The sequence below is a fragment of the Pristis pectinata genome, chromosome 11 (genome assembly GCF_009764475.1).
Source record: "Pristis pectinata isolate sPriPec2 chromosome 11, sPriPec2.1.pri, whole genome shotgun sequence".
NCBI classification, from domain to species: Eukaryota; Metazoa; Chordata; class Chondrichthyes; order Rhinopristiformes; family Pristidae; genus Pristis; species Pristis pectinata.
The window spans coordinates 35,424,780-35,446,889 of record NC_067415.1 but is presented as its reverse complement, the minus strand read 5'-3'; the positions used below and the strand labels follow the sequence as shown (position 1 = coordinate 35,446,889).

General features: G+C 39.9%; 1 protein-coding gene across 1 annotated transcript in view; it reads left to right on the top strand.

Annotated features, from left to right (window-relative positions):
• LOC127575971 (E3 ubiquitin-protein ligase SH3RF3-like) overlaps positions 1 to 22,110 on the top strand; it is a 243,699-nt gene that overhangs the window by 72,776 nt on the left and 148,813 nt on the right. The gene's annotated exons all lie outside the window — the stretch shown is intronic.

Sequence of the window (22,110 nt, the reverse complement as noted above, 5' to 3'; positions counted from 1 at the left end):
TATATAATATTGGCCTTCCTATGTCTGTGAAAAAATGCTGAATAAATATGTATTGTTTCTTTTAAAGATTTATTAGAGGAAAGAGTTTTGATGTGTGCTGAATGAATGGAATGGTTTGTCCAAATATTGATGTTATTGGGGCAATTTGAGTACATTGTCTGGCTGTAACCTGAATGGGTGGACCATGTGAGATTTGAAAACTAGAATCTTGCAGTTAAATTCCAAAAGTATGGGGAGTCAGCACAACATGAAAGACTTATTTCAGTAGGAGAAATGCCAACCAATTTTCTTCTCCCTGTCCAAGAGTAGGAAGGGCGTTGAGGCATCTCTGCAGTCAATGTATGGCATATTGAAGGTTGGACTTTTCTTGGATGGCTTGGACATTTGTTTTTATTTGTTTTTTTTTAAATTGGGAAGTGAGTATTGAAAATTGTTTTCTCCATATCAAATACAAACTTGTACATCTGTAAACTAAACTAATGATTATACACGTCATATAATAAATCTACCAGTGCTTTCATGTAAAAGCTGATCTCGTACAATATCACACATGGGAAGTTTCAATGATGTAGGATTAGATGCCAAGAAACAATTGATCTAAACTGCATGGATATAAAATGGTGCTCATTTCAAGCTTTGTATTCCCACCCTATTTTTATATCTTTCCCTTTTTAAATTCTTCTGTCCACATTAAAAGTTATGAACATCAACAATTAAATGAGAAATTCCATTGGATCTTGTATCATGGGAATTCCCAGCATAGGAAGTCCTGTCCCTACTTCAACCTGGTCCCCCCTCCTCAGCATTATGATGATGGCCATTTTTGTCAATAAGCCGGTACCATTAGTTCAGTACATAAGCAGGGGACCATCCGTAGGATCTCCATCGTATCACAGTCTCGGATTTGGAATGTTCCTGCAGACTCTTGCAAAAACTATGTTTAACAAATAGCACTTACCATCCAATATCAATATATTTTCAAAAAGTCACTTATATATTTAGTACAGTTGGCTCATTCACAGCAAATGCAACCAAAATTATGTTGCAATGTTAAAGGCCACAGATTAATAAAATTCTCTCACTTTGATACTTCTCAGCCCAGAACATTTTCTTTTAGCATCAAACTTCTTAAAACAGTCATGTAGCTGTTAAGATAAACATTGAAAATACAGGTAGTCCCCGGGTTACGTAAAAGTTCCATTCCTGAGAACTGTCCGTAAGCCAATTTTCTCCGTAAGTCAGAAGGATCTGTTGTTCTTTCATTTCATCAAATATTCATCCTAACATTACCCGTAATTAAACTAATGGAGTATATACTGTATCCAGTCATTAATGAATACCATGAAACATTTTATTATTACAAGACTACGCTTGAAAGAGGCTCTAAAAATGTTTGGGAGAGTTTGTGTAAAGTCAGATTTCCATAAGTCAGGCCAAGGGGAGCCCCTGTATCCAACTTCTAACAACAGTAGAGAGGGACTCTGCATGATAGTATAATGATATTAGCTCCCTCCCCATCCCAAGCATAAGTTAAGTCCCTTGCATCAAAGAAACCAAACTGTGCCCCAACACTACCCCCCCTTTCAATTTCCTCCTTCCAATCATCATCCCATCACTCATCTTCCTCTGTCTACCTTTTGTTTTGGGTCCTTTCTCTTTTCTGAACTCGCCTCTTTAATCCTTTTTTCCTGCTCATTTATTTTATTCTCCTCTCAGTCTGTTTTTCCTACTTGTCGTCTTTCCCCCAGTGAGCTCTGTCTCATTCTCATTTTATTTTTTTTTGGAGCTATTTTCTCCTTCATTCCAAAGCGTATCCCCACTTCCCAAACCCCCACTGATCACCCACAGACAGCATCAGCCCAAAGACAAATGGATGAAATGTTTTATTTTATCACTAACAACTTCACATTTCTAGTTGCTTTGCAAAGTGCATTGCATTTACAACTCCAAAGCTCTTCCCAAAATAACTTCACTTTGAAGATAAGAGAAATTCCCTTTAATTACTGAGGTGTAGCCATTTAAAACTGCAAGATCATAGCTTTTTGATTTAATTCTACCTTATCTTCCATAACAGCATTCATTTCAAGTGAATTAGAGGGTGCTTTTTGAATTACTGAGAGATCACTGTTTAAAGTCTTGTCCTTATCTTCAGAACTATCAGTCAGACATGAACTGGATGAACTGAGTTTAGGACAAAACCTGTAAACTGCTTTCAGCAAGTAAAGCAAAGTAAGATTGAAATATTAATTCAGATCACATGGAAGAAAATTAAAAATAGAACTGTAGTCAAGATGGTACTAATGAGATGATGACTCGAGGGCCTTGTACATTACCAAAACCCCAGTAGCTGTGGTATGCATATACATTTTGAAGTCATTTGTGTAATTCAGCAGCCAGTAATTTGTCAGCTAAAGGCAGTTAACTTATTTTTGGTGTAATTGTCGATTTAAATTTATTGTTGAAAGAAAAATAAATCAATTTTCTTTTAAATCAATTCACTTGAGCCTAAAACGAATGTTACTGAAATATGGTAACTTGAAAGAAAATATTTATGGATTCAGTCATAAGTCACAGAGTCATAGAGCAATACAGCATGGATACAGGCCCTTCGGCCCAGCAAGTCCCAATTTCCTGCGTTTGGCCCATATCTCTCTAAGCCCCGTCCCTGCATGTACCTGTCCAAGTACCTCTTAAATGATACGATTGTACCTGCCTCAACCACTTCCTCTGGCAGCTCATTCCATGTGCTAACCACCCTATGCGTGAAAAAGTTGCCCCTCAAGCCCCTTATTAAATCTTTCCCCTCTCACCCTAAATCTATGCCCTCTAGTTTTGGACTCCCCTACCCTCAGGAAAAGACTGTTACCGTCCACCTTATCAATGCCCCTCATGATTTTTATAAACTTCTATAAGATCACCCATCATTCTCCTACACTCCAAGGAATAAAGCCCTGGCCTGGCAAACCTCTCCCTATAACTCAGGCATCTAGCCCTGGCAACATCCTCGTAAATCTTTTCTGCACTCTTTCCAGTTTAACCACGTCTTTCCTATAACAGGGTGACTAAAACTGTACACGGTACTCCAAGTGCAGCCTCACCAGCACCTTATACAACTGCAACATAATGTCCCATTCAGTGCAGTTTACACAAAAAAAGTGCTTGCTACAAATAAAAGAAACATGGATTAACATTGGGGCAGAATGCTTTAATAAAATTAAATATTAACCAAATCACAATCCAGGTAAATTCAGAAAGTGGCCTGTCCTGATGCAGGGTTTCGGCCTGAAATGTCGACATTTCCTTTCCTCCCACAGATGCTGCTCGACCTATTGAGTTCTTCCAGCAGATTGTTGCTCCAGATTCCAGCATCTGCAGTCTCTTGTCTCCAAATTCAGGCAGTGCACTGCTTTGGACATTTCTGTTTTTAATGCTGAGGCTCAACTTGTCAGATTCTACCACTACAATCCAAAGTGTGGGGATACCACTTTAGTGCTTCCTACAATTATGAAAATATCAGAGCTACAATTGAGGTCTAATTGCCTTATGCTCTTTTAAGATTGTTAATTGGAAAGTGTAAAAGTACAGCAGACAAGGTGGTCTTGGCATACTCTCTGAAGTGTAACTGCACCCTCAAAAAAAACTTTGTTTCTTTCCTATCCACATGAAACTTTTTTTTAGAGTAAAAAAAATATTTACTACCAACTTTTAAGGTGGTTTACATGTATAAAATCAATGAATCCACGTGTACTATAGTTTTCAATAATAAATTTAAAGGGGTACTCTGCTAATATGACAGGATAGCTTTAGAAGTTATTGCAGGCCATTCAAACATTTCCCAAAATCAACAGAATGTGTTCAAATTACCTGGGAGTGCTGTTTGCAGCACTTAGCCAATGAGTACTCATTCAGTGGGTGTTTAGCAGTATTCCATTACTGAAAATGTTAGGATAGTTGTAGCAGGTCACTTGGGGAGGATTAGGGCCTACTGGAGCGGAAAGTAGAGGTACATCCATCTGAACAGGGCTTACTCCCACAGAATTTTGGGAAATGTCACGTTGTACCTGGACCTCCGTGACAAACAGGCTTGGGTGATTATCAGTACCGGAATGTGTTAATTTCAGGACAATTCTTGTGCCTGAACCAACTCTCTCAGTGGAGGTAAAGATGGCGGTGACTTTTATCTTCTTAGACACTGGAAGCCACAGAGAGAAACTTATGCTCTTAAATTTGCTTTTTGTCACAGGATTAGAATGGTCACCGAGCCTCACCTCTCATGAATGAAGAATTATATCTTCTTTGATTTCAGTGAGGAGACAGTGTTAACTTGGGCATAGGGATGTATCAGCACTCATGAGCGCTTGAGCAGTCTAATTAATAACCTACATCTATTCATGAACCAAATTGTTTTCTATTCCCTAAATGTCTAGGAGGTGGATTATGGGAAGAATTTCTTGATGGATTATGCTATGTGTTTTGGCAGTCTTCATAACTGTTTATTCTGTTGAAGTCTGTACTGAAGGACATTTTCAGTGGCCAGTGCTGCCCAAAGTGATGGCTGATGGATCCTAGTGGACAAGGAGCTCCCTCTAGCTTCACTGCTTCTCACACCCCAGGTTGCACTCCAGCCACAACAGCTGAGCAGAAATAAAGATAGAGACATGCAGGTACAGTACTGGGATAGTAGTGGGGTTTGTCATTGGTCTCCTCAAGATGATGTACTTTTGCTTGCTTCATAACGGGAGTACATGCAACATGTACTGAGGAGGTGCACAGACATCATTGTACTGCATACTGGGCACCAGACTGATGTACCTGCTCAATATTAGGAACTTTATCTTCAAGCTTAGTGGAGAAGGGAGGAATTGTATAGAGATGTAACAAGGGACGTCCTAAGCAACCTGTGAAATAGTAGTCCTGGTGCATATGAATGACCCTCTCCGTGCTCTAATCATCCCACTAACATAATGCACCAATAATCAGCTGAGAGAGTCCAGATGACGCTAGCTATTCCCTCATGGGCTGTTTTGTGAGTCTGCCTGCACGATTATAACATCAATGGTGCAGATGTACCTGTGAACATGCACAGGTACAGAATAATGCAATACAGGAGTGGAAGAGATCTATTGTTTTAACCTAGGTGGTTTCTGAAGCGTACAATACCTTGGTAAATCTAATGCCACAGAAAGCAAAAAAAAATGTATTTTTTCAGTGAAATAGTTCAGAAACTAGAGGGTCACTTTAAGCCAAAGCTATCAGAAATTGTAGTGAGCTACAAATTTGGAATGAGGAATCAGAAGTCAGACGGGGTTGACACCAAGTATTTTGTTGTGTGGAAAGATTTATTCTGTCACTGCAATATGTGCATTTTTCAAGATTTGCGGGTTGAATGTCATATTATCAGAGAACTGTAGCATTATACAGGACAGAAATGGGCCCTTTCTACCCACCTTGTCCATGCCGACCTTGATGCCTATCTGTGTTAATCCCATTTCCCCGGGTTAGGCCCATATCCCTCTTTGCCTTTCCTATCCAAGTACCTGTCCAAATGGCTTTTAACGTTATAATTGTATCTGCCTCCACCACCTCCTCTGGTAGCTTGTTCCAGATATTCACCACCCTCTGTGGAAAAACTTACTTCTCAGTTCTCTTTTAAATTTCTCCCCTCTCACCTAAAACTTGTGCCCTCTAGTTCTAGACGATCCTGCCCTGGGAAAACAATTTTGACTATCTATCCTATTTATGTCCCTCACTATTTTATAAACCTCCTAAGGTCACCCCTCAGCCTCCTACACTCCAGTGAGAATAAACCCAGTCTTTTCAATCTCTCCTTATAATTACAGATCTCCATTCCAGGCAACATCTGGGTGAATCTCTTCTGCACACTCTTTTGCTACCACCCACTTCCGGTAGTGTGCTACAAATGCTGCCTAACTAATGTTGCAGTTGTACAACACCTGACATCCCAACTCTTATACTCATTGCCTATGAAGGCAAGGATCCCAAATACCGCCTTCACCACCCTATCCACCTGTGTTGCCACTTCGGGGAACTATGGACTTACACATAAGGTTTCTCTGTACATCAATGCTCCTCAGGTCCCTGCCATTTACTCTATATTGCCTACCCGAATTTGACTTCCCAAAGTGCATTACCTCATTTCTTCAACAATTTCCCTACCACTGATGTAGGGCTCACTGGTCTGTAGTTTCCAGGCTTATCCCTATTGTCCTTTTTGAATAAAAGGACAACATTAGATATCCTCCAGTCCTCTGGTACCTCACCTGTGTCCAATGAAGATGCAAAAATCTCCTCTCCTTGTTTCCTTTCGCATCCTGGGATAGATCCCATCAGGCCCTGGGGTCTTATTAACCTTGATGTGCTCCATTTTGTTTCTGATTTAATCGATGTTAAGTTAATCAAAATTTTTTAAACATACTAAACCCCATATTTTGTCTTGCATGCAAAATAACTTCATTTGTAGAGATGACATCACAAAATGCAAAATACAATGCAGGGTAAAAACGCACCTGCAGTCTCCAGTTGCTGATCAATAGAAAAAGCTAGAGCTCCAAAATAGAATCTGACTATTTGGTTGAGACTGCCATGAGTTGCCGTTGATGTAACAGAAGGTACACATGTCAAATTAAAACAGTACGATCTTTTAATTGCCAGTATCAGAACCAGCTTTATGTTGCATATTTTTGGCAAAGTTTGCAGTTTTTGTGACATATCCACTAATTTTGGTGTGTTCCCATTGCTGTCCTCTAAAAATTTAAGTTGTGCATCAGATGGTTGCTACTGGTGACTTAGCTTCTATGACACTGCTTCTATGGCTCTACAGAATGCGCACAGCCTGGACATCAACTGTTGAGAAATTCCTCTTTTCACCAATCAATATGCAGGAATGTATTTTAGTTAAATTATAACAAGGAAAGGAAAAGGTAACAGCTATGAAGTGATGATTCTTACCCTTGCTCTGTGACTGTCTTGTGTGGGTCAGTCCATTCACACAAGCAGATCTTAACACTGATGTGTAGCAGATGGAGTAAGCTTTACTATTGGCTGAAGTTTCTCTGGAGGCTATGTGCCAAGCAGGGCTTGTCTTCATCTGGTTGTAGGCTGTAAAACACATGTTGATGTGGTGTTGGTATCTGCTTCAAGATTTAAAGTCTTGGCATTCCTTGCTATACTGGAACATGTGAGACTGAACTTCAGTGCAAGTTGTTGTTATATCAGATATAGGAGCAAAGGAAAAGCAGCACATTTTAAATTTGTCCATGGGTCAGAATACAAGTTTAAAAATATCTCCCACTGAGCAAGTAAACAGACATGTGGTTTACCATTTTGTTCCTTGCTACTCCTGAATTGGGTCCAAAGAGTTGATTGAAGTGAATTGTCTTCAGTTTGCCTTCCTGTATGCCTGCACTTGTTCAGTCATCTCATGGTGCAGCTAAGCTTGGATAGTTGCTTCATGGAGGTAAACATGAAAGTCAAATTTGGTTTTCAATAAATGGAAAGCACATATCTGGAGCATCATCCAATTGTATGGTTTCATAAGGCAAAGAACAGATTCACCTGAAAATGCCAAACGATCTAAATGGTGGAAGAAGAGTTGACAATAATTGATGATTGCATAAGTGTACCCACACCAGTCTGATATGAGAATTCATAATTGGGAACTGAATTCTTACTGTCCAAGGAATGGTGACAGACCAGGAAAATTGCTACATTATTTCATGCTCCATGTATAATTGTAGTGCCCCAATAGCAGAGATCAACTAACTTGGAGCAAAAACTGGGATATACTGTACGTTATGTATACCCATGAAGTCCTCCATGCAACATTCATACAACTTATGACCTCTCTTTCCATCACTTTTAAGTTGCCATATTCCTTTGTATATTTTAGACGCTCTTGGTATGTTTTCTGGCAGTGTTCAGAATAGTTGCACATAATTTGTTTTTGAGAAATAATGTTTGTTTACATTATAACATAAGTCTGTTTTTGAGAAATAATGTGGACAAAAAATAAATATTTGGTTAAACTAAATGTGGCATGAGAAGTCTATATTAGCATTACCTCTTGGGTATGAATCATGCAGGATAATTGGGGGCAAATGTCAAAGGTAAACCCACCAAGGACTAATCCAAAAGTTAATTCTTTACACATCACTGAGGAAGGTGGGAGTTTCAGTGTGGACGTACAGACATTTTGAGGTTTTGCCAAGTGTAAATGGTTACTGAGCCCCTTGGCACGAAATGTCGCACTGTGTTTTGCTAATAGCCAAACTAATTGCCACACAGCCCTTTTAAACCCAGATTGGCTGCAAACTGGTTGTCAATGATGCCTAAGTGCATGACAATCAGAAATGTTCATTATGAGCTGTGTTATCGGTGATGTACACCTGCATTTACTGGTAACTACTTGTAACATTTTGGCTCTATTTTTCCCACACAGTTCTAAATGCACTAGGGCTGAAGTGGTGACTAAGTAATAAGTTAATGGGGTTTGTGTTGTTTGTATGTTGCACCATAACAGTCTGAAACAGACTTTGATGAATGAGAACCCTCTTCCATTTCTGTTATTTTATATATAGTTTTGACTCCATGAAGCAGAATTCTGCATCCAAGTAGAGGGATTCACATAAGATCAGCTGGCATTGGGACTAGGATCTGAGATGTAATGGGCAAATAAAGTCTTACGAAAAAGATGAAACCCGGTTCCCACACACTCTGTAACACACTGGGCCCCTCGTTCCTGTAGTCCCTTTAAACACACCGTGACCCAGTTCCTGCACTCCTCTGAATGCACTGGACCCCTGGTTCCCGCACTTCCTTTATACTCACTAGAGGTAGGGTTCCCCTGCTCCCTTGAAACTGACATGGTTCTGTTTCCTGCATTCCCTTGAAACTTACTGTGTTTACTGGAATTTTATTATGCTACTGAATTGTGTAATATTTTACAAAAGTAAATTAGAAGTGTCTTGGAATATTAATTGGACTGCATCCAATAGTCCAGAAAATCTGCCAGTCTGGCACCACCTGAAAGGCCTGTTTCTTTGCCATGTGACTCTGTGCCAAAGAGTAATTGAAGCTGTACCCTGATTACTCTCAAATCTGCACTCCTTTTATATGAAAGAATCAAACTTAGCACAATATTGAAGGGAGGGTGTGTATTAAATATGATAGTAAATGATATGGAAAATCCTCAAAATTCAAAACAGGACTTGGGTATGACCTCCAGCAGAGGTAAAAATGCCAGAATCATTTAAAAATCAGCTGATTACTGAAATGTTGGGACAATGGCATCATTCTGGGCACATGAACTTGATGCTCATCTTGATTCATAATTGTCTTGTGAAGACAAATGCAATCCTCATCTTAATTTATTCTACTGATTTAATGGACTTCCTGTAATATATCTGGGGAAAGGTTGTGTCTGAAATCTCAGCCTTCATTCAGAGGATAACAGTAGAATTGATCCTGTTCATTACATTTAGCTTAGATATGCCTACAGTATGGAATATATTTGGAACAGTGTGTTGCAGAAGCATTTACTGATGCTCCTGTGGTTATTGAAAGCCTTGAGCCAGCTGAGACCAACCCCCTGATGGGTTTTTCATATGTTGCCACTAATGACAGCAATTTTCCAGTTATCAAGATGTTGTTATGAGGTTATAAAATCTAACACTATAAAGAAAAGCTGAATAGCAAAGTATGATACTGAACTGTAATCTTCAGATAGGTATATATCAGATTCAAGATATGATCTGGGGAAAGATTAACTCTATTCAGCTTTGTTAAGTAAATACATTCTTGATTAAATGTAGCTATAATTTCAAGCAGGGCAAATATGCTTATGATTAAAAATGCTGTTCCTGAAATAACGCTTCAACTACCTTCAAGTAATGATTTGCAAATGACACTGCACTTAAGTGACCTTTTGCTTAAGGTTTTGTTCATAAAACCTCTAATCGTACAGTATTAATCTATGGCTGCTGCGATAATGGATGTAATCCATTAACAGTGACCTGAGGTGGGACAAGGGAAGGAAGCAAACCCTCTGAAAAATCACTTGCATAATGTCTGCTGGTATATCAGCAGGATTGCAAATGTTTCCATCTTTTTTATTGTATGAAAGAAAGGATGTCCATTCAAACTGAGTATTTCACAAATTCAACCCATCCCACAGCACTCAACAGAACACAAGAAACAGAAGCAGGAGTCTGCCATTCAGCATCTTACACCTGTACTTTAGTAACATTGAGGCTGATCTTTTGTATCACAGCCCCTTTCCTGCACTAAACTGATATCCCTTGATTTTCTTAATGTCCAAATCTATTGATCTCTGCCTTGGATGCACTCAGTTACAACCTCCACAGCTGTCTTCTGGAGAATTCCAAGGATTCACTACCCTTTCAGTGAAAAAAACATCTTTTCTTTACTATCCTTATTTTGATACTGTGATCCTTGGTTCTAGACACCCCATCCAAGGGAGCATCTTCCCTGCATCTACTCTGTAGAAAGTTTGAAATCGCCTCTCATTCTCTCAGCAAAGAGTCAGTCTGGTTAACCTCTCCATGTAGAATAAACCTCCCAATCCAAGGATCAAGCTGGTGATCCTTCATTATATTCCCTCAATTACAAGTATATCTCCCCTTAGGTGGGGGAATGAGATCTGTGCACAGTATTTCGGGCGTGGTCTCACCAAGGCCCTATATAATTCCAGTAACATGTCTTAATCCTTGCAATCAAATCTTCTTGCATCTAACACAGCACGCTGTTTGCTTTCCTAATTGCTTGTAGTGTAGCAGTCAGCATTACGCTATTACAGCGCCAGCAACCCGGGTTCAATTCTGGCCACTGTCCGTAAGGAATTTGTACGCTCTCCCCGTGTCTGCGTGGGTTTCCTCTGGGTGCTCCGGTTTCCTCCCACATTCCAAAGACGTACGGGTTAGGAAGTTGTGGGCATGCTATGTTGGCGCTGGAAGCATGCCGACACTTGCAGGCTGCCCCCAGAACACTGCGCAAAAGATGCATTTCACTGTATGTTTCAATGTACATGTGACTAATAAAGATATCTTGTCTTATCTTAACTAAGTAAGTATCTAAAAGGATACTTGGGTGCCTGTGAACATCATCTTTCAGTATCTGACCATTTAAAAAGTACAATACCTTTATCATACCAAAGTGGATAACCACATAGATTTTTGCATTATATTCCATCAGCCATGTCCTTGTCTATTCACTTGTAACTACTCAAATAAAAACAGAAAAGGCAGCATCTCTGGAGAGCGAAAAACAGAATTAATCTTCATTCTTTCATCAGAACTACTCCAAAGCACTTTACACTAATTGAGGTGGATAGCCCAGCCATAGGGTTCTATTCTGGGACTACTTTTGTTCACTGAATGCATCAATGAAATGATTGCAGGAATGGGAATTATATTTACAGATAATACTAAAACAAGAGGAATTGCAAATAAATGAGGTCCAAGGTAATCTAGAAAGTTGGAATACTGAGAAAGTAATTATACTTTCAATGGAAGTAAATTGGATAGTTAGAAAAATTAGAAATACTTGGGAATGTACAGATTCACACGACTTTAAACACTGTAACCCAAAAGTTGATCATGTGGCACTGTTTATTTCAATGATGCTCATTTGCAAATGCACTTTGGATAAAATGAAATTCATTAATAACCATTTCCAGGCTGTCTCACACCACCCCTGAATTGTGGCAGGGCATTTCATAGTGTGTGTTGTATTTGCATATTTGACATTACTTGAAGCACATCAAACTGAAATAATGACATGGCCAGAGAAATCGGAGTTAGGATCATTGGTTATTTCTGGGACAATTAATGCTGGATGTGAACCATACAAGATTAATCCAAAGTATGGAACTTGTAATCCTCACCACCCAACAGTCTTGCTGATGAAGTCATTGTGGACCTAATGGTGTGGGTATTGGATGCCAGAGTTCAGGATCCAATCCAAGGGTGATGGTGAAAAGGTCCTCCCTAAGGAAGAAGACATCATCTTACATGAAAGGTGAACAATCCATTCTGTAGGAACCTTCACTGCCAGACTCCAGTTCCAGGCAGGTGTTTCAAGTGGAGCAGAAGTAGGCCTTCAATGTCTTGTTAAATTCTGCTCTTCGAGTGGAGGTCTGTATGGAAGGCTGCAGTTGAATATCTCAAGCAAATTTTTCATGTGCCAAATAATTAATCATGTTAACATTCTAGTTTTCCATGAAATTGCATTCCGTATCATATAAAACATTGCATTGCATGATGTAATTTCCAGCCTATTGAATATAAAAGATGTGAAGAATATAAAATAGTGATTGAAGCAGCGATCCTGCTAACTTTTAACAGGATACGTGAATGAATGAACTTTTAAGTGGATGCATGAATGAATGGCAGAGAAATAAAATGGGACTAAAATAGAGCACAAAACAATTGTCAGAAAATCGGGTTTATTTTTGTTTGCAGAGGAGATTCAGATTGATGAAGATGACAGTACAGTTTTGATCATTTAATCAATGTATTATGCACAATTCATAAAATCTTCAGGAATTCTCCAGCCATCACAATAGTGTAGTAGGATTTCTTTTCCTTCTGTGGCTGGCCATAGAGTTGGTTCTTCAATTGAGATTGAATGCCTAGCCTACAGCCCAAGAATAACTGCTGGCCACATGTAAAGTCTTCATAAACAGGTATGAATGGAGAGATGTCACCTGCAGGATTTCACACTGTAAACATACCACAAAGACTGGCAGCTGTTCTAATAAGGATAATTGGCTTTTGTACAAAGCAAGCCAGGGCTATATGATCAGCGCTTTTTATCCTTTGAACATGAGCATCAAAGGTTCAGCATCTGTGAGATTGTGTTGTTACTGTATTGGCCAGTCAGGGCTGGTGTTGTAAATAATGCATTTGGGTATTAACGTCAGCCTCTGTTTAAACAAGAAACCTATTTCTGGTAATTGGCCAAGCATTGGCACCAATTCTGGATCATCTCAGCACCCAGGACTGACTTCATCCTATAGATTATATGTTAAATAAAGTAAGAATATCATATGTTCTCCATAATTTGAGATGTGTGATTTTCTTGAAAGCATAATTTTGTTTAAATTAGTTGAAATTTCAGTCTACACCAAGGATTCATAGAGGCAATGCATAGTTTTAATTTTTTGTAGGATTAAAAGCAGTTCTGTTTAGCCAGATGCTTAAATTATATGATTTTGTGAACAAAGTCCTGACTTGTTTTTCTCAAGGCCATAAAAAGATTCATGTATTTCATTCAGAACAAATGCAACATATTAGAAAAAGTTGGTATTTCATCCGGTGATCTATAATAATATTTGTTGTTGAAGAATAACTTCACATGACACTAAGTTATGGTTTATTCAGTGCAATAACTGATGTTGAAGTGGGAGTGCTACCTGTGCCCCATTTGCCTGTGGCCCATTTGCCTGAACATGTTGCTGTTCTATGATCTCTGAAGAGCTGTGCTTCCATTGTGGTTACTGTGCAATTATAGGATTATCATTAGGCTTTTCGTTAAGAATGTGGAACAAAGGATTCCACCAATTATCTTAAACTTCTAGTTACAACATTTCCCATTGTGAAAACAAAAATGGCATTTTTTTAAAAAGAAAATAACAGTTTCCTTTAAGGTTTGCTTTTGGTTTAGGAATAATCTGTGTTTCACTCTGAGTAAAAGTGGGACAATTAATTTGGAAAGCTTTTTCATTCATCTCATTCACTACCTCTCATTCCTCCAAGATGCTGCTTCTCTATGAACAAGGTTTTGCTTACCTTCATTAATATCTCCTATTGTGGTGCGGAGTAACATTTTGTTTGGCAGCACTCCATGAAAGGGGCTGGGATGCCTGTCCATGTTAAAGGGACAGTATGGGTGGAAGTTATTCTCGTTGGATCATAAATCTCATTCTTAAAGTATTTCTCTTAAGGACAGGTTTAAGTGGAGAGACCTGTACCCCACCTTACCCCAAATTGTCCTTTGATCTTCAATAGGTTTCTTTGGAGTCATGAACTCCACCTCAATGATTTCTGCTTCCATATTTTCCAGCCCATTAAAGTGAATAAGCAGAACATCGTGAGCTGGTAATCAAGGACGGAAGCAGAATATCCTTAGCACATTCTTTTGTGATTAGAGAGATTAAAAACGTATGGAGTTTGGTATTTTAAAACCAAACCTTGTTAGGTTAGAGGTATCATAGCAGGCTCAATATTATAAATTCATCAGCATGACTGCATGTTCTTTCATTTAATCATAAACCAAAAGAAATTGAATTCTGTCAAGATGACAACCTTCTGGGTAGCCTCAGGGTTCAAACAGTAGGAGCACATGCTTTACAGCTGCTGCAAAAATTGGACCCTGTGGCTTGTATGTTTGTTACTCCTAACTCTTCTTTCTTAAACCTACAAAGAAACATAATTGATTTGGCTGACCTCGCTCTATTTCAATACTTGCAGCTGACCAAACATTATCAGTGAAGAAGATCATTGCATCATCTCATGTTAGTCTCTTGGTGTTTCTACGTTTAAGGTTGCAGGGATCCAGCAGCACCTGACAAGGATTGCGTTAAGGACTAAGGCATGATGTGTGGCAAAAAGCAGGTGGTGGAATTTTGATGATTCAAAGTTCATGAAACATTGGTGACTATGTGGGATTGAATCAGAGAATTTGAACTTCAAAGCATCTTGACTTTGAAACCACACAGAGCAAACTGCAGAGATTTCTACTTTTCGCCCTTGGCTAGTTAGTCCAGTTACTTTCCATGCTCCCCGACTCCCATCCTATGTTACCCCTCCACCATTGAGGAGTTGCTACATACCATGGAGTTGGTTTGTTGCAAGATACTGTTCAAGGTTAGTATGTTTCGGGCAATCTTAAAATTTATCCGCAAACCAAACAATTGTTGAAGTGCACTTCTTAGAGCACACAACCATGCCTGGGCCAAAAAGTTATTTAAATGAATGCATACTTGTACTCTGCAGTACGTTGGATGTTAATGTCGGAACATGTCAGTGTGTTGCTGGACCAGTTCTGGTACCCTTAGCTTTATTGCTTTAGGTTCTGAACTGAACTGAAAGTGGATTGATTACAAGGAGATACTAAAAGGGCTTGATGAAGTAGAGTAGAAGAAGGTTCACGTGGAACATAATCACTAGCTCAGACCAGTTGACTCCGATGTCATGATTCCATGCAAAAGAATTGTTACTAATCTACTTGTCTACAAAGATGTAATTTAATTAACTTGAATGTAGTTGGCAGAATTGCACTGATCAGATTTCAGGTACACCAATGAAAAGCTGTGTTCAGAATAGTTTGAAGTCTGCTGTGGGCACCCCAAAGGGAAGATCCAGTCTGTCACTCTTCTAACAGTGCAATAAATCAAAGGAGGAACAAAGTTCCTTAGGATTTTTTGAAAAGAAGCCACAAAGGAGAAATGTCAGAAATACTGCATCTTTGAACTGCAGGATGATGAAAGAAACGGAAGAGTAATGAGAGAATATCACTTCAGCAAAGCTAGGCAATGGGAGATAATTTTTTCTTTATCTGGAAGAGGAAATATGTAAATCATATGGTGGTGCACAATATTAATTAATGACACTTTTCATATCAAGAACATTTAACAATCTTCATATTGCAGATTTCATAAGTATCAGTACTTGTTATGTGGGCAGTAGGGAATAGAAACGTGGAAACAAATAGTTCCCCAGAAATTCAATGCTGGTTAACAGGTCAGCACATGGTGCCTTAGTGCTGGAATTAATTCTGTTGAATTCAGTGGAGTAAGCTTCAGAGGCAGAGTACAACACACTGATACGACTATATAGCTATTGGCTGGGAATGACTTTCCAGCCAAGTATATTTGTTACAGGGCAATTTCACCAAAGGAATTGAAGTAGATTGTAACTTCTGAAAGTAATGTAAAACTGCTTAATTTACTTTTCTCATTATTTTATTTCCATTCAAGTCAATGGGGAGAAATGAGACAGGGACTGCCAATTCATTATTGCCTATTTTACAGTTTCGTACAAAGTCAGGTCTACCCCACTATCTTTTTTTCTCCCTAAATTCTCATCATTAGAATCAGAATTGGGTTTTTTATCACTGTCTTATATGACATGAAATTTGTTGTTTGCAGCAGCAGTGCAGTGCAAAGACATAAAATTATTACAAATTACAAAATAGATAAATAATGCAAAAAAAAGGAACAATGAGGTAGTGTTCATGGATCGTTCAGAAATCTGATGGTGGAGGGGAAGAAGCTGCTTCTGAATCATTGGATGAGAGCCATTCCTGCCCAATGGAAATTCAGTTTTGATATCACCAGCACGATGAATTTGGTACAATATCTCTAATGTGTATAGTAGGTGGAGATGTGGGATGAAACCATGATATTGAAATTAAAGTTTGAGAACTGTTCTAATGAACAAAGTGTCAGGATGTTATCTAATATACCTTTGATCCTGTGGAATGGGTTCAATTATTGTCATCACACCTGCTTTACAAACATCTTTGTTTTTCATTGAGAGCATAGACTCTCTGGATATTGGTTACAAGCAGACCAATCCTAATCCCAATTTATGTGAAAGGTAAGAATGAGAGGGGATCTTATAGAAACATAAAATTATGAAAGGGGTATATAAGATAGAGGCAGGAAGGTTGTTTCCACTGGTAGGTGAGACTAGAACTAGGGGACATAGCCTCAAGATTCAGGGGAATAGATTTAGGATGGAGATGAGGAGAAACTGCTTTTCCCAGAGAGTAATGAATCTGTGGAATTCTCTGCCCTGGGCAGCAGTAGAGGCTACCTCATTAAATATATTTAAGACATAGTTAGATAGATTTTTGCATAGTAGGGGAATTAAGGGTTACGGGGAAAAGGCAGGTAGGTGGATCTGAGTCCACGGCCAGATCAGCCATGATCTTACTGAATGGCGAAGTAGGTTCGATGGGCCAAATGGTGCACTCCTGCTCCTAATTCTTATGTTCTTATGTAATAGACCCAAATTACTAACTCCCATTTCTCTTGCTTTGGATGCTGCCTGACCTGCTGAGTATTTCCAGCATTCTCTGCTTCACTTGAAGTCATCCAAGTCCATTTCACTTGCATCAGAGAAATGGGGAACTTCCATTTAACCAAATTACCCTGACTTGAGACAATATTTTAAGTGTTAATGTACTACTTACTACACTACATCTGGTGTCTTTACATACCCCAACAAGCTGTAACCACACTGCCATTGTTTTGTCGTGTAGTGACCTTTAAGAACATAAACTATCTATGGTATATTTGCTGTCTATAAGTGTGGGTGTATCAGAAATTAGTGATCATCCCTTGGAAGTGACCAGAAGGATATTGTAGGAGCCAATTATATGCATGGTAAAGAAAATATCAATGCCTGGAAATTGGATTTCACCCTTTTTAAGTGCACTAAAGAGGTGTTGCATTTAGCTATATTGCTTAATCAAGGGAGCCACAAGTTATCATGAAAATGGGATAATATACCTTTTAAAACAAAAACCATTTTGGTTGATTTTCTGGCCGATTGCTAAATTAAAGGGACATGCACAATTCCCAGCTGTAGAGATTGCAGCTGTTGCTGCTTTGCAGCCAAGAATCATGGAAGGCGATTTGGACAAAGAGGCAGGCTCCATAGCTTCCAGAACAGCCATAGAAAAGAACGCTATAGAGTTGAGTGAAATGTGGGGGAGGGGAGATGAGTCTTAATTGTGTTTGACGTTGCCTTTACTCACCTCTCCTCCTCCACCATATCAACCTACCCCCCACCCCAGCCCCATTCAGCATTTAGTAGCACTAATGCAGTGCCTCCGTATACCATAATGTATGGGTTCATCACTCTACAGAGATCACTGCATACATCTCTGCTCTGTATGGATGCAATAAGTACTGTGACTGGCAGCAATGAGGTGTGACATATGCAGAACATTTAAAATTCAGGCAGACAGAAGCAGATAGCTACACTTCCATATCCAAGGCTGCATCCTTTAATTCAAGACTTGCTTTGGGATTTGCTTCTATTTTACTGGTAAAAATGAAAATAGTGGGTTATTATTGCTCCAATTTCTGTTATGACATCATCATATTGTGAATAATACGGGCAAATGTCAGCTGCGCTGAAGTGAATTATGTCTTTTCTACAAAAGGCAGTGCTTGACTGTAGATTTTGATATTACATTTAAACATGCAAAATGACTTTTAAATGTAATTTGTGCATAAAAATGGGGGGGGGCCCACGGAGGAAGCACTCTAATTTCTATGTTCAAGAGTTTATCATACAATCATAGAACAGTACAGCACAATACAGGCCCTTCGGCCCACAATGCTGTGCCGACTTTTAAACCTTGCCTAAGACTATCTAACCCCTTCCTCCCACATATCCCTCTATTTTAAATTCCTCCATATGCTTATCTAGTAATCTCTTGAATTTGACCAATGTACCTGCCTCCACCACTGCCCCAGGCAGCACGTTTCCATGCCCCAACCACTCTCTGGGTAAAAAACCTTCCTCTGGTATCTCCCTTGAACTTCCCACCCATTACTTTAAAGCCATGCCCTCTTGTAATGAGCATTGGTGCCCTGGGAAAGAGGCACTCTATCTATTCCTCTTAATATTTTGTACACTTCTATCATCTCTCCTCATCCTCCTTCTCTCCAAAGAGTAAAGCCCTAGCTCCCTTTAGTCTCTCCTCATAATGCATACTCTCTAAACCAAGCAGCATCCTGGTAAATCTCCTCTGCACTCTTTCCAATGCTTCCACATTCTTCCTATAATGAGGAAATCGGAACTGGACACAGTACTCTAAGTGTGGTCTAACCAGAGTTCTGTAGAACTGCATCATTACTTTGCGGCTCTTAAACTCGATCCCACGACTCATGAATGCTAACATCCCATAAGCTTTCCTATCTACCCTATCCACCTGTGAGGCAACTTTCAGGGATCTGTGGATATGAACCCCCAGATCCCTCTGCTCCTCCACACTACCCAGAATCCTGCCATTAACCTTGTACTCTGCCTTGGAGTTTGTCCTTCCAAAGTGTACCTCCTCACACTTCTCCAGATTGAACTCCATCTACCACTTCTCAGCCCAGCTCTGCATCCTATCAATGTCCCTCTGCAAGCTTTGACAGACCTCCACAATATCCACAATGTCACCGACCTTTGTGTTGTCTGCAAACTTGCCAACCCACTCTTCTACCCCCTCATCCAAGTCATTAATAAAAATCACGAAAAGCAGAGGTCCCAGAACCAATCCTTGTGGGACACCACTAGTCACAGCCCTCCAATCTGAATGTACTCCCTCCACCACAACCCTCTGCTTTCTACAGGCAAGCCAATTCTGAATCCACACTGCCAAGCTTCCCTGGATCCCATGCCCTCTGACCTTCTGAAGAAGCCTACCATGTGGAACCTTGTCAAATGCCTTACTAAAATCCATATAGACCACATCTACTGCACTACCCTCATCAATCTGTCTGGTCACCTCAAAGAACCCTATCAGGCCTGTGAGACATGATCTGCCCTTCACAAAGCCATGCTGGCTGTCCCTGATCAGACCATGATTCTCTAAATGCCCATAGATCCTATCTCTAAGAATCCTTTCCAACAACTTGCCCACCACAAACGTAAGGCTCACTGGTCTATAATTTCCTGGACTATCCCTACTTCCTTTTTTGAATAAGGGGACAACATTTGCCACCGTCCAATCCTCCGGTACCATTCCTGTGGACACCGAGGACTCAAAGATCCTAGCCAACGGTTCAGCAATCTCCTCCCTCGCCTCATGGAGCAGCCTGGGGAATATTCCATCAAGCCCTGGGGACTCATCTGTCCTAATATATTCTAACAGCTGCAACACATCCTCTCTCCTGATATCCACATGCTTTAGAACATTAACCTTACCAACACTGTCCTCAGCGTCATCAAGGCCCCTCTCCTTGGTGAATACTGAAGAGAAGTATTTGTTGAGGACCTCACCCACTTCCACAGCTTCCAGGCACATCTTCCCACCTTCGTCTCTAATCGATCCTACCTTTGCTCTCGTCATCCTTCTGCTCCTCACATAAGTGAAAAATGCGTTGGTATTTTCCTTAACCCTACTCACCAAGCTTTCCTCAGGTCCCTCTTAAGTTCCTTCCTTGCTACCCTATATTCCTAATGAGCCCTATCTGATCCTTGCTGCCTACACCTTATGTATGCTGCCCTTCTTCCTCCTAACTAGATGTTCCACCTCTCTTGTTTTCCATGGTTTCTTCACCCTGCCATTCCTTCTCTGCCTCACTGGGACAAATTTATCCCTAACGTCCTGCAAGGGATCCCTGAACAACGACCACATCTCCATAGTACATTTCCCTTCAAAAATGTCATCCCAATTTACACTCGCAAGTTCTAGCCTTATAACCTCATAACTTGCCCTTCCCCAGTTAAATATCTTCCTGTCCTCTTTGCTCCTATCCTTGTCCATGACAATGCTAAAGGTTATGGAGCGGTGGTCACTGTCCCCCAAATGCTCACCCAATCATAGATCGGTCACCTGACCCGGTTCATTACCTAGTACTAGATCTAATATGGCATTGCCTCTAGTCAGCCTGTCAACATACTGTGACAGGAATCCGTCCTGGACACACTTAACAAACTCTGCCCCATCTAAACCTTTGGTAATAAGCAGGTGCCAATCAATATTTGGGAAGTTGAAGTCTCCCTTGATAACAACCCTGTTATTCTTGCACCTTTCCAAAATCTGCCTCCCAATCTGCTCCTCAGTATCCTTCCTGCTACAAGGGGGGCCTATAGAATACTCCCAGTAGAATAACTGCCCCTTTCTTGTTCCTAACTTCCACCCATACTGACTCTAGAGAGGATCCTTCTACATTATCCACCCTTTCTGCAGCTGTAATAGTATCTCTGACCAGTTTACATCTCCTGCTTCTGCTGGTCTCTCACTTACCTCTTACCACCCCATTAATTTGGGGATCAGTACTTTAAGTGATGAGAGGGAGTGTTCGATGGAGTTTGGACAGCCATAAGGTTGGGGTCTGGAACTTGGGTGATGCCTGATTAGAAAGTTGGGATAAAGATGATTTTCTGGGAAGGCAAACCTGTCCCATGTAACGCTGAGGTCACCGTAAATTATCTCAGGAATGCAAAGGTGAATCATGCCCGAAGTGGCTGAAGTGAGGGAAATGATCGTTACCTCGTTTCACTCTGGAAGAAAATATTCACCTTAAGCTGGATGATGCTGAAAGAAAAACAGCTATGTGCAATTGGCTTTCAAGTGAAATGTTTTTAAAACTATTGAAAATACATTGGTGGTACTCTTAAGAACTTTCCTTAAAACAGAGGGCTACAATAGAAAATAATTTATTAGTCTTTCATGTTTCATTGTTCCTTTTTCCCTGCATAGTCGCTCTGTTGATATTGTCATCTCCTGCTTGTTCCTCACACAGATGAAGCTAGCATGCACATCAGCTCTTCCATAGCTATTGCCAATATAAATATGGGCAGCTGAAATAGAGAGTGGAATCATGAATGCAGCTTTTCTTTTTGCTTTGTGTGATAATCTATCTAACAGTCTAGCTGCTCAGTCTTGACTTAGTGAGAGCTGATGTCACAAACACCATGACTACTGAGGTCATTTAATATCTCCACTGAGAAAATATAAAAATTAACCTCAAATGTTTCTGAAGTGCTGACAGGGTATACCCTGCAACAGAATTTTAGATATTGAAATTAATATGTAGTATTGATTTATCCAGGTGTGAAGTGACTCTCTCTCCCTACAATTTCCTAAAATCCGAGCTGTTTCTGTTTATTTTCATTATTGAAGGATGTTCAATATTATTTTGTAATGATGCAAATGGAGATGAAAATCTACACTGTAGCTGTTTAGTTTTTTCATGAAAGCTCAGTCTCTGCATCAACATGGCTGAAATTTTTAATGCTGGAAGAGTCAAGCCCTATCTCTGATTATTTCCAGCTGTTCTTAGGTTTTTGTGACCCTGTTGTTGTCAAGCAATAGTCTTCTGTTGCAATGAGCAAGTTT